This window comes from Cupressus sempervirens, chromosome 1 (assembly GCF_028749045.1).
Source record: "Cupressus sempervirens isolate cs-2001-9-10 chromosome 1, ASM2874904v1, whole genome shotgun sequence".
NCBI lineage: Eukaryota > Viridiplantae > Streptophyta > Pinopsida > Cupressales > Cupressaceae > Cupressus > Cupressus sempervirens.
This window is the reverse complement of record NC_143118.1, coordinates 584,831,374-584,843,292: the sequence shown is the minus strand read 5'-3', so window position 1 is coordinate 584,843,292 and position 11,919 is coordinate 584,831,374. Positions and strand designations below refer to the sequence as shown.

The 11,919-nt window shown below is 40.5% G+C and overlaps 1 long non-coding RNA gene across 1 annotated transcript in view; it reads right to left on the bottom strand.

The window, feature by feature from the left end:
- The window catches only part of LOC149578767 (uncharacterized), a 30,758-nt gene extending 19,106 nt beyond the window's left edge, over window positions 1-11,652 (bottom strand). The window contains exon 1 of the long non-coding RNA XR_016364799.1: window positions 11,276-11,652. This is a non-coding gene — a long non-coding RNA (uncharacterized LOC149578767). The remainder of the gene's footprint in view (window positions 1-11,275) is intronic.
- Window positions 11,653-11,919: the final 267 nt, after the last annotated feature.

Genomic DNA, 11,919 nt, shown 5'->3' with positions numbered 1-11,919 from the left:
ACAACAATAGGAACAGTCAGGGCATGTTCATATGCGGCAGCTCGGCCTTCGGAGCAAGAGCACAGGAGATCTATGGCCGCCCATCCTCTTTCGCATATGTTTTTATCTGCTTCTGCCAGGCATTCTAACACAAGAGGGATTGCTCCACCCTTTACTAGCTTCACACGGACTGTAATGTCCCTTGAGAGGTAGTATATGGTGGTCAGAGCTACTTTGGTCTCACATTTCTTCACCATCTCTACCAGATCTTTCTCTTCCAGAGCATCTGCTGATTTGGGAAGTGTTCTTTGAATGTATGATTGGAATAGATCGTCTGAAGCCATTGCTTGAATTTGGGGAAAAAATGGGGTTGTGGATTGCAATGTGACGACAAAAATAGGGGAAATCAAGATTGAAGTTTTGAATGAGAGAGGAAATAAGAGAAATCAAGAGTGGAGTTTCATATGGAGTTTTCTAAGCACAATCATACATCTTTCCACCTGCTGCATTTGAGTTGAGCACAAAATTCTATCCTAGATCACGTGTTACAATCATGCTTCAAGCCTCAAAAAATATTGATCTGTCAGACTAATTGTGACTCTTTGTAGCTATGATCCCACTTAATTATTGTCCATTTCCTCTTCTTCCTCTACTCCGCTCATCACAGCTTTGCAACAGGGTTCTCATTATGTGATTGAAATCGGCTTTCTTTCCATTCTTTTTCTTTTTGCCCAAATAATTCATCCTTGCACAATGAATTGGGCTACAAGAAATAGATCTTCTTACGCTGTAATGGGCACCCCTGGATGTCCCAAAAACTAAACCAAATTGCTGAAAGGAATTATGTCAAACAGTTTGCATTCAACTTCTTAAAACCCCTTATAACTCTGGAAATCAAACGTTTATTTGTTTGTTGTGTTTCGTGCATGGAATTGGTATCATACAACATAAACAAGAAAGAAACTACAATAATATGCAAAGTGGAAATGAACTGCTGCTAATAAAATGTTATTTTCAGAATTCATAAAACCAAATACATGGCAGATTTATCAACTCACTAATTACTTCAGCAATATTGTCATAATACTCCAGCCCATGCTTACGAACTTGCTGCTACAATACTTTGTCCTCCAATCAGTCCACTACCTTCATAATACCATTCCCTCCAAGCGGCATAAGCGTCGGACAAGTAGTGAAGAAGATATGAGCAAAATATCAAATCTGCCTATAGCCGGAAATGCAACTAAACTGCCTGATAATGAAGCCAATAAGAAAGAATTCCAAAGGCCAAACCCCAAGGGAATGACGTCTAGAATGTTACAAGAGAGGATAGACGTCCTCAAATGCCAAGAACAAAGCTGCAACTCACACACCAATTTCTTCTCATATTCAACCTGTCTAATGAAGCTACAAATGCTTCCTTTTATTCTATTCCCACGGGTCCGCTCAACTCATATGGGCAATGTGGGATAAAGATGTGTAATATAAAACATATATTAAAATGCCCCTTATGTCTCCCTTGGGTACACATCACCATAAAATAAATATTAAAGTAACACTTTAATATTTTACAATTAAATTAGACGTTACTTTAATAAAACTTCAGGCATTAAAATGTATTAGCAATCGGACTCCGAATAATGCGAGTGATAGCTCATCAGAAAGCTCTCACCGAGGAGTATCGAATCCAATCACCAAAATTGACCTGCACTGTGTCCTGCCGACTTACTAAAAATAGTAAGTATGCCTGAAACTGAGTAAATCAACTTCGTTTTGGCCCAAACTGGAAATGACTAGGCCAAAACACTCCAAGATCCCATTAAACCCTTTGTTAGCCCTCGGGACCATGTAGAACAAGGCTAACGCACACACACTTGGTCAACTGCTAAAATGGGGACATTACAGTCCGCCCCCCTTGAAATTGCTTGTCCTCAAGCAATCTCAGTCCAGCCTGCTGAATAACCTGCTCACTCTCCCATGTAGAATCTTCCTCCGGCAGATCTTTCCATCTGACCAAATACTCCTTCACTATCCTATTTCTAAGCTTCCTCTCTCTGGTATCCAGAATAGCCTCAGGTACTAACACAAGCTTCCCCTCCTCATCCAAAGGGGGTAAATCTGCAGAAGGCACTACACTCTGACCAATGGCTTTCTTAAGCCTAGACACATGAAACACATTGTGCACTCGATTTCCCTCTAGAAGCTCAAGCTCATAGGCGACTTTTCCCACTTTGTGAATCACCCTGTAGGGACCATAAAATCTAGGTTTCAACTTTTTAGCTCCGCTCTTCTTGAGCGATGACTGTCTATATGGTTGTAGCCTCAAGTAAACCATATCCCCTACCTCGAAACTGCGCTCTATTCGGTGCTGATCAGCATACAATTTCTATTGATTCTGGGCCTGTTGTATATTCTCTTTGAGCACTTTCAGGATTCCTGACTATCCTGCAATAAGTTTTTGGCTTTGGGCACTCTATTGTCCCCCAAAACTAAATCCATGAAGCTAGGTGCTTCATAACCATAGAGTGCCATGAAAGGAGTCATCTTGATGGACATATGATAAGTGGTGTTATAACAATACTCTCCCATATGCAACCATCTGATCCAAGCCTTTTGTTGTGTAGTTACATAGTTCCTCAAATATCCTTCCGCCCATTTATTCACAATCTCTGTTTGCCCATCTGTTTGCGGATGATAACTAGTGCTAGGTGTAAGATCTGCACCACACAACCTAAACAACTCTTGCCAAAAAACACTCATAAACTTACTATCCCGGTCGCTGACAATGAATCTGGGCAACCCATGTAACCTGAATATCTCTTTAAAGAAAAGATCTGCCACCTGTGTTGCTGTGTAAGTGGACGGAATAGCAATGAAGTGAGCAAACTTCGTCAAGCGGTCCACCACCACATAGATGCAATCCCTTCCCTGCACTCGTGGTAAACCAGTGATGAAGTCCATCGAAATACTTTTCCATTTCCTATCAGGAATGGGCAAGGGTTGTAATAAACCTGCAGGAAATGTGTGTTCTCCCTTATTCTGTTGACAAACCACACACTCCCTGACATACCTCTGAACATCATCCTTGAGCCCTTTCCATGAAAACCACTCTCGGATCTGCCTATAGGTCTTGAAGACCCCCAGATGTCCAGCTGTGGGTGCATCATGAAATGCCTTCAGTATCGCCTCTCTCAAATGTGATGACGAAATCAAATAAACCCTATCCTGAACTCTGATCAATCCATCTATCACCTCATAGCGATCATCCTGTATGGTACCTGAAATCAATCCAGAAGCCCAAGCATCTCCAACATACTTTGCTATAATCCGATCTCTCCAATCTCCTGAAATCTCTGCCAGAGCATATAAGTGAGGTCTCCGAGATAAGGCATCAGCCACCACATTTTTCTTACCTTTGACAAACTCTATGTCAAAGTCATAAGCCTGCAATTTAGTCACCCATTTTTGTTGCTGGTCATTAAGATCACGCTGGCTCATGAAGTATTTAATACTGTTGTGATCAGTCTTGATCACAAAACGTCCACCTACCAAATATGATCGAAATTTGGCCAATGCATGCATTATGGCCAACATCTCCCGGTCATAGACAAAATAACTTTTCTCAACTCCTCGGAGCTTCCTACTCTCGAATGCAATGGGATGCTTCTCCTGCATCAATACTGCTCCAATCCCATCACCTGATGCATCACAATGAAGCTCAAAAGGCTTCGTGAAATCCGGTAGAGCTAGAACTGGACATGAAGACATTACCTGCTTGAAATGCTCAAAACACCTCTGTGCTGCCCCTGTCCACACGAAGGCTCCTTTCCTGGTAAGATCTGTCAAGGGTGTAGCAATCTGTGAGAATCCCTTAACAAACCTCCTATAAAAACCACATAAACCAAAGAATCCCTTAAGCTGTGTAAGGTTTGTGGGAGTAGGCCATTCTACAATAGCTCTAATCTTTTCGGGATCAACCCGAACGCCATCTGCACTAATGATATGCCCCAGGTAAAGGAGCTCAGTCATGCCAAACTCACATTTAGATTCCTTGGCATACAATGACTCTCTCTCCAGAATAGATAACACCTCCTCTAGATGATGTAAGTGCTCCTCCCAGGTCTTACTGAAGACCAAGATGTCATCAAAGAAGATCAAGACAAATCTCCTCAGCTGCTTCCTGAATACCTGGTTCATACAACTTTGAAATGTAGCAGGTGCATTGGTTAGACCAAATGGCATAACCATGAACTCAAAGTGGCCATAGTGACATCGGAAGGTTGTTTTCTCAATGTCCTTTGCTCTCATCCTGATCTGATGGTATCCGGATCGCAAATCAATTTTGGTGAAGAAGCATGCCCCATGCAACTCATCAATCAGCTCATCAATCCTAGGAATGGGATACCTGTTTTTAATTGTTTTCTTATTCAGTGCCCTGTAATCAATGCACATGCGCATCGTCCCATCCTTCTTCTTTACCAATACTATTGCTGAAGCAAAAGGGCTCTTACTGGGCCTGATATGCCCCATCTCCAACAAATCCTTAATCGCCTTCTCTATCTCATCCTTGTGTTTCTTAGGATGACGATAGGGAGTAATCATAACTGGTTTGGCTCCCTCCTCGAGCTCAATAACATGTTCCATCCCTCTGTCAGGAGGAACCCCATAAGGAATATCGCTAAATACTTTAGCGTGTCTATCAAGTATCTTCTGGACATCTAGTGGATGACTCTTTTCTTGTGGCTCTGGTGAAGTTGGCATAATGTGGCACTCTGTCGCCCACTCTATGTCATCATGACGAAAAAGTCTCTGCTTTCTCCTCAAGGACACTACTCTGCAACCTCCATCTGAAAGCCCTCTAAGTACCACAGTTTTGCCCTCATGCTGGAATCTCATCTCCAATTTTGCTAGATTGAGTGTGAACTCAACTAGTGAAGCCATCCATGTCATGTCGAGGATGACATCATAATCTCCCATGTCCACAACATAGAACTCATCCTCCAACTCGTAGCCATCTCCAAACCTGATGCGAAGATTAGATATCTTCCAAGTGCATAATAACTTATCACCGTTAGCCACCATGACTCTAAACCCATCATGCTCCTCTGTCTGTAACCCTCTCCTGGCTACCAACTGTGCATCTATGAAGTTATGTGTAGCCCCAGTGTCAATAAGAGATATCACTTTCTGCCCCTGGATAGTACCCCTGACCTTAAATGTGATTGCCTTTTGGGCCCCTGTCAAGCGTGCCAACGATCTATCATCCTTAGGAATGTTGCTCTCCTCTATAGTATTACCCTCATCTGAATTGGAGTGTTGATCCTCCCCTTCTGACTCTGACTCTTCTGCTGAAAAATACTCCATTTGATTTGCCTTAGCCTTGAGAGAACATTTATGAGATAAGTCCCAAGGCTCTCTACAATGGAAGCACAACTTCTTCTTTCGAAGTTCATTCAAGGTTTCATTGTCTAGTCCTTTTGATCCTTCTTTGGGTTTGCTATACTCTTTCTGAAATGATTTTTTGTCTTTGTCCTTGCGGTAGGAAGAATCTGTTGAATGGTTTTTTCCTTTGTATACTGAAGGGGCTAAATCTCGTGCCTTTTTAGTTGCTTCAGCTAACGTGAGTGGATCATGTCCCTTCACCCAACCTCGTAATGGATCAGCAAGACCATCACAAAATAACACCACCAATCTCCTAGGAGAGATATCAGTAACAAGTACAGACAAGCGCTGAAACTCGGCAAGGTAAGCATCCACAGAACCTGACTGTTTTAACTGTGCTAGCTCCTTGAAATGTAACTCGGGATCCTTAGTGTCAAATCTCCCAATCAATGTTTCGGTGAATTCCTCATAAGATGTAATATGATTATGCCCCAAAGTCACCATGCCATGATGCCACCATTCATGTGCAACGCCATCCAAGTGCATAGCCGCATACTTGATAGCCTCCTCCTCAGGCATAGGATTTAGCTGCAAGTATGTATCTACCTTTTGCACCCAAGCTCGTGTAGTCATCTTCCCTGAAGCATCATAATAAGGTAAAGAAAGTTTTCCCACTTTCTTCCTCAGCTCAAAGTTTTGATTCCTCCCTCCTGCTTTAGGCATGTGTCTCATCCTCAAGTCCATATAATCTCTAAGAGAAATATCCGCCTGAAACTCTGGTCCACTAGCCTCCCAGTCCCTCCTGAACTGATCCTGTAACTCGGTAATCTGTGGTTCGTTTACTGGTTGAACCGGATCTCTGGGTGGAAAAGTGGGTAGAAGAGGTCTCGAGCTCGCAGTCCATGTTGGGCGTGCAACGTGTCTAAAGTTATCAGCCTCATTCCCATTGTTTCCGTGTCCATTATTACCATTAATGTTATTCTCAGGACCATTGTTGTTGCCTTGGCCTTCATGGTTATTGTTTCCCCCGTTGTTATTGTTTCCCTCGTTGTTATTGTTTCTGTTGTTGGCATCACTTGGATTAATATTGACACCCATCTGTCTCGCCATGAGCTGCAACATCATGTCCATTCGCCTATTCTGCTCCTACTGCATACGCTGCCCCTGCTCTAATGTATCCAGTAACTGTCGGAATAGTACTCCCCCTAATCTGGACCAGCATTTCGGCCTCTGCCTAATCCTGTATTCTTGTCATCTCAATCACCCATATTATTGTCCTGATCACAGAATATCTCCTCTGTGTTTGTATGGTTGAATTCAATGTCCCCCTGCACGGATGTACTAGACTGTTTGCTTTGCAAGTCTGAAATCCTATTTTGTCTTGCTCTGGTATCGCGGAAATTATAAGACCCCTGTCACATGCTCAAACATAAATGCTTAGCCTATGTTTTTTACTTACTTTTTCCCTCTATCCAGCTGTTCCAAATTCCCTATAAGACCTCCATAGGATGGCAGGACTTATAGCTCTGATACCACTGTAATGGGCACCCCTGGATGTCCCAAAAACTAAACCAAATTGCTGAAAGGAATTATGTCAAACACTTTGCATTCAACTTCTTTAAACCCCTTATAACTCTGGAAATCAAACGTTTATTTGTTTGTTGTGTTTCGTGCATGGAATTGGTATCATACAACATAAACAAGAAAGAAACTACAATAATATGCAAAGTGGAAATGAACTGCTGCTAATAAAATGTTATTTTCAGAATTCATAAAACCAAATACATGGCAGATTTATCAACTCACTAATTACTTCAGCAATATTGTCATAATACTCCAGCCCATGCTTACGAACTTGCTGCTACAATACTTTGTCCTCCAATCAGTCCACTACCTTCATAATACCATTCCCTCCAAGCGGCATAAGCGTCGGACAAGTAGTGAAGAAGATATGAGCAAAATATCAAATCTGCCTGTAGCCGAAAATGCAACTAAACTGCTTGATAATGAAGCCAATAAGAAAGAATTCCAAAGGCCAAACCCCAAGGGAATGACGTCTAGAATGTTACAAGAGAGGATAGACGTCCTCAAATGCCAAGAACAAAGCTGCAACTCACACACCAATTTCTTCTCATATTCAACCTGTCTAATGAAGCTACAAATGCTTCCTTTTATTCTATTCCCACGGGTCCGCTCAACTCATATGGGCAATGTGGGATAAAGATGTGTAATATAAAACATATATTAAAATATCCCTTATGTCTCCCTTGGGTACACATCACCATAAAATAAATATTAAAGTAACACTTTAATATTTTACAATTAAATTAGACGTTACTTTAATAAAACTTCAGGCATTAAAATGTATTAGCAATCGGGCTCCGAATAATGCGAGTGATAGCTCATCGGAAAGCTCTCACCGAGGAGTATCGAATCCAATCACCAAAATTGACCTGCACTATGTCCTGCCGACTTACTAAAAATAGTAAGTATGCCTGAAACTGAGTAAATCAACTTCATTTTGGCCCAAACTGGAAATGACTAGGCCAAAACACTCCAAGATCCCATTAAACCCTTCGTTAGCCCTCGGGACCATGTAGAACAAGGCTAACGCACACACACTTGGTCAACTGCTAAAATGGGGACATTACATACGCCATGTTAGAGAGATCAAGCAGCATTGGAGCCAGACATGTTTTGAGGCTCTTGTTCTTCTTTGACGAGAAAGCATCCAGATGCAACCTCACCAAGAGTGTGAAATCCACAATCTCAATTTGTGCTTCAATCTTTCTCTTCACGATCTTGCTCTTCATGCTCTCCACATTTGACTCTAGTAGGTTAATTCTTCACAGCTGTCTTTGCCAATGATAGGGCCTCAGATTGAGATCAGCTTTAGCAAAAGATGGAGGGTTTTGCAGAGCACTGTGAGTGGAAAAAACTGATGCCCAAGAAAGAATGGAGTAGAAGTAGGAGAAAACTTGCTCTTCATGGAATGGGAAATTGGCGAAACACTTCGATGGAAGTTGCTATGATGTAGACATCTCTCACCTAGGCCCAAGATGTGAATAAATTTCTGCATTTTCATTTATGATGGTTGAACGACTGAGATTTCTTTGATGGTCGTCCTGGATTTCCAACCATCGATTTTCAAAATCAGCTCCTCCACTTCATATTGGGAATGCCTATGCCATAAAAATAATAATAATAAATTTAGGCTTTGACCTATTTGTTATCAATATTTTAGGTCATATTTCATTATTCACATTTGGCCTCATGTTGCATGGGTATTGATTCACACAAATCTATCCCTCCATCCCTCGTGAGAAAAAATGGAATTTACTTAAAACTCATTAGATCTAGGTGATACTCACAATGGTGAAGCACCCAAAAACTCTGCTTGCAACCCCATTCGCAAAACCTTCGCCAAGTATTGTGCCTTTTGAATTCATTAGAAAGCCCCTTAAGCTCATCAATTGATAAGTAGGAGACATTTTTCCATGGCAAGTCAAATTATGATATTGTTAAGGATTTAAATTCATAGTTTTTGAGTCAAACTCATTGACTCGTGTTTCATGAGTAGTGATTTGCATAAATCCATCTCTCATGAGAATAAATGGAACACTTAGCAATCATTGGATCTAGAGGGTCTCCAAATTTATTAAAGTGGCTTAATTTTTTTTTTATTTTTTTTTTATTGATAAAAGGCCAAAGCCATTAAATTATATATTTATAATTTAAAAAATTGCATATAGAAGCATCTGTTCAAACGGACACTGGTAGGAAAGAACGAGGAAGAAAACTTCTAGTCTTGCCTGGGACCGTAGTCCAGTATTATAATAGGATTAAAAGGGGCATTCCCCAGTTTATAAAGTTTCAGCCGTAGAAATCTTTACACCTCTAATACATATAACTATAAAATCTATCATTTTGAATATTAATGATAGAAAGGTTACAAGATGAATATTGTACTGCATACTGTTCTGAAGAGAGATCCTCTTGAGGAGAGAATGACTAAACCCAAAAATGTCGACAAATGAGTAGGAGAGATTACTGAAGCCGATGCTTAGTTATGTGAAAAATCAAACTATTGCAGTCACTGATATTGCCCCCTAGACCCCTTTTTATACTACTCTCGTTGGTAAACCAATGACCGAGATTAAATCAAACCAACGGCTAAGATTAAGACAACTCAACAGCCAATAATAGAATTGGTTGCAAGGTGTCCAAAAGGGAATCTCTAAAATTAGTAAATAATAACCATTTACTAATTTTTGGCAAGTGGACAAACAGCTGTCCAAACCACCCATAAATACAACCGCTATTCATAGATAAGGACGAACAGCTGTCCAAGCTACCCATAAATAGTGCTGCTATTTCCGGGTCAGAAATAACAGCTGTCCAACTAACAATAATTAACAAGTTATACCTCTGACAGTGAACTACAAGTTTGAAGGAAAACACTGCTATACTGCAAAAAATACATTAGTTCCTGCCAAAGAAGATCATAAATATCGTATCCATCTAAAGATTATGACAACTTCCTCAATTTACCTTTTTGTTATGTCAGACCCTTCCTCGACTGCAAATCTATCTCTTTGGTTAGAAAGTAGGTAGCCAATAACAATCTTCACAAACATATTATCCTTATATAGAAATATATCTTTACCTATGATGATTGCATTTGAAATATATTAATTTAAGTTTTATAGTGGCCGCTGATATAAAACAATATGTTGTACTCCCTAATAACAAAACAAAATGGGAGGACATTTAAACTGAAAGATTGTTTAAAAACTAAGAACAAAGCTTAAATTTGTAAATCCTAGTCAGAGATATAGCTGTGTTAGTGGGTATAACTACTCTAAATCTTCCTCAAGCTCCTCTCGCTGATCCTGGATTGCTTCATCTGCCAAAAACTCGTCCGCTGCTATGTAATCTTCTACCCAGTTGAGATTGTTTGGTTCAAAGACCCCATGGTAATGGGCCAAGAAGCTCAGATTTCTTCCAAAGATGGGTCGAGTTGCCGAGAAACTATCTTCATCTTCTACGAAGATGATTGGATATGTAGGGACTTCTACTCCTTTGATATACAGCATCCCGTAGTTGGCAGCTAATGGGATGGTTAAGTCTTCCCTTATATTCCATAATGCTTTTTCAAGACCAACTTGAATACTTAGGATGAAAATCTTAGAACACAGCTACACAAGCGTATCATTATCTCAATAAACATGGCAAGCTATGGGTGCAAACATTGTCACGATGTCACAATTTGATCTCCATCAATTTGGGCGATTGATATAGTGATCTCCCAAAACCCTAATGACCGCCCTTATTACAATCTTGTGGCTTTTCATCAGCATTAACCTTACGCCTTCTACCTTGATTGGTTCATCAAAGGCCATAAGCCTCGAATTACAGCATAGTTTAATGGGGTTATCGATCGCTTTCAATTCTCAAGAGCTAGTTGCATAAAACAGACACTGGTTTGAGGGTTAAAACAATCATGGATGATGAAAGTTAACAGCTAATCCGATCGGGCTACAAACTCACATGATAATCACATTCTTCGGCGACTGCAAAAGGAATAAACTAGCATAACTGAAAAGATGTCCTAGATGGGGCAGAGCGGTACAGTGGGGGTGAAAGGATATGAAAAGACCACTGAGTCAAATCAAGGGAGAATCCTCTACGTCTAAGTGATAACTTTGCAATATCTCAATACCTGAAAAATTTAGCCAATGCCTGCAGTCCACGATTCAGCAGGACGCTAAAAGAAACTAATTAGCATTTTCTTTTCCCTTCTCCATGTTTTTGAATCCCTATTTCCTCATTTAACAGAAGTACTATCTGTATAATATCTGCATTGTGATACGCAAAATTTTAACACATTTGTATAAATATGAAATATGCATACCTGAAGCAGCTTCTTTGTTTCTTATGCTCGACCTCATCCAGTTCCATCTGTTCAGCAACAGTTGCAGTCTCCCGTGCCCTAGTTTCGTGTTTGAATTACCGAAATCTAATGTCTATTGTATATGACTCCATAATTGCAGGCTCATCGAAGAATGCCATTGACTGGGCATCTAGACCTCCCAATGCTTGGGCCGACAAGCCTGCACCTATTATGAGTGCTGGGGGAGGATATGGCGGCGGACTAGCTCAATACCATTTGAGGCAAATTGGGGTTTACCTTAATTTGCATTTTATCAACAAACCTGAGTTTCGCGTCAGAGCATTCACGCCTCCCGCAAAATTTGACAGTGATGGAAATCTTATTGATGATAAAATAAAGGAGCAGATGAAAGAACTACTGCTCTCGTTGTCTGCCTTTACTCGCAGAATTCAAAACAAGTAGTACTAAGTTAACAGTGACGAACAGCAGATGTGGAAATAATTTTCCCTAAGGATGTTTAACCCATTTTCGACCTAAATATGACACTCGACTCTGCCTGTCAAAGCAAATTACTGATTTTATATGTAACTCTGATTGTTTGATTGTAGTCTCTCCTTCCATTATGATTCACTCTGTGAATTCTGATTGTTTGTTGACATCTCTCC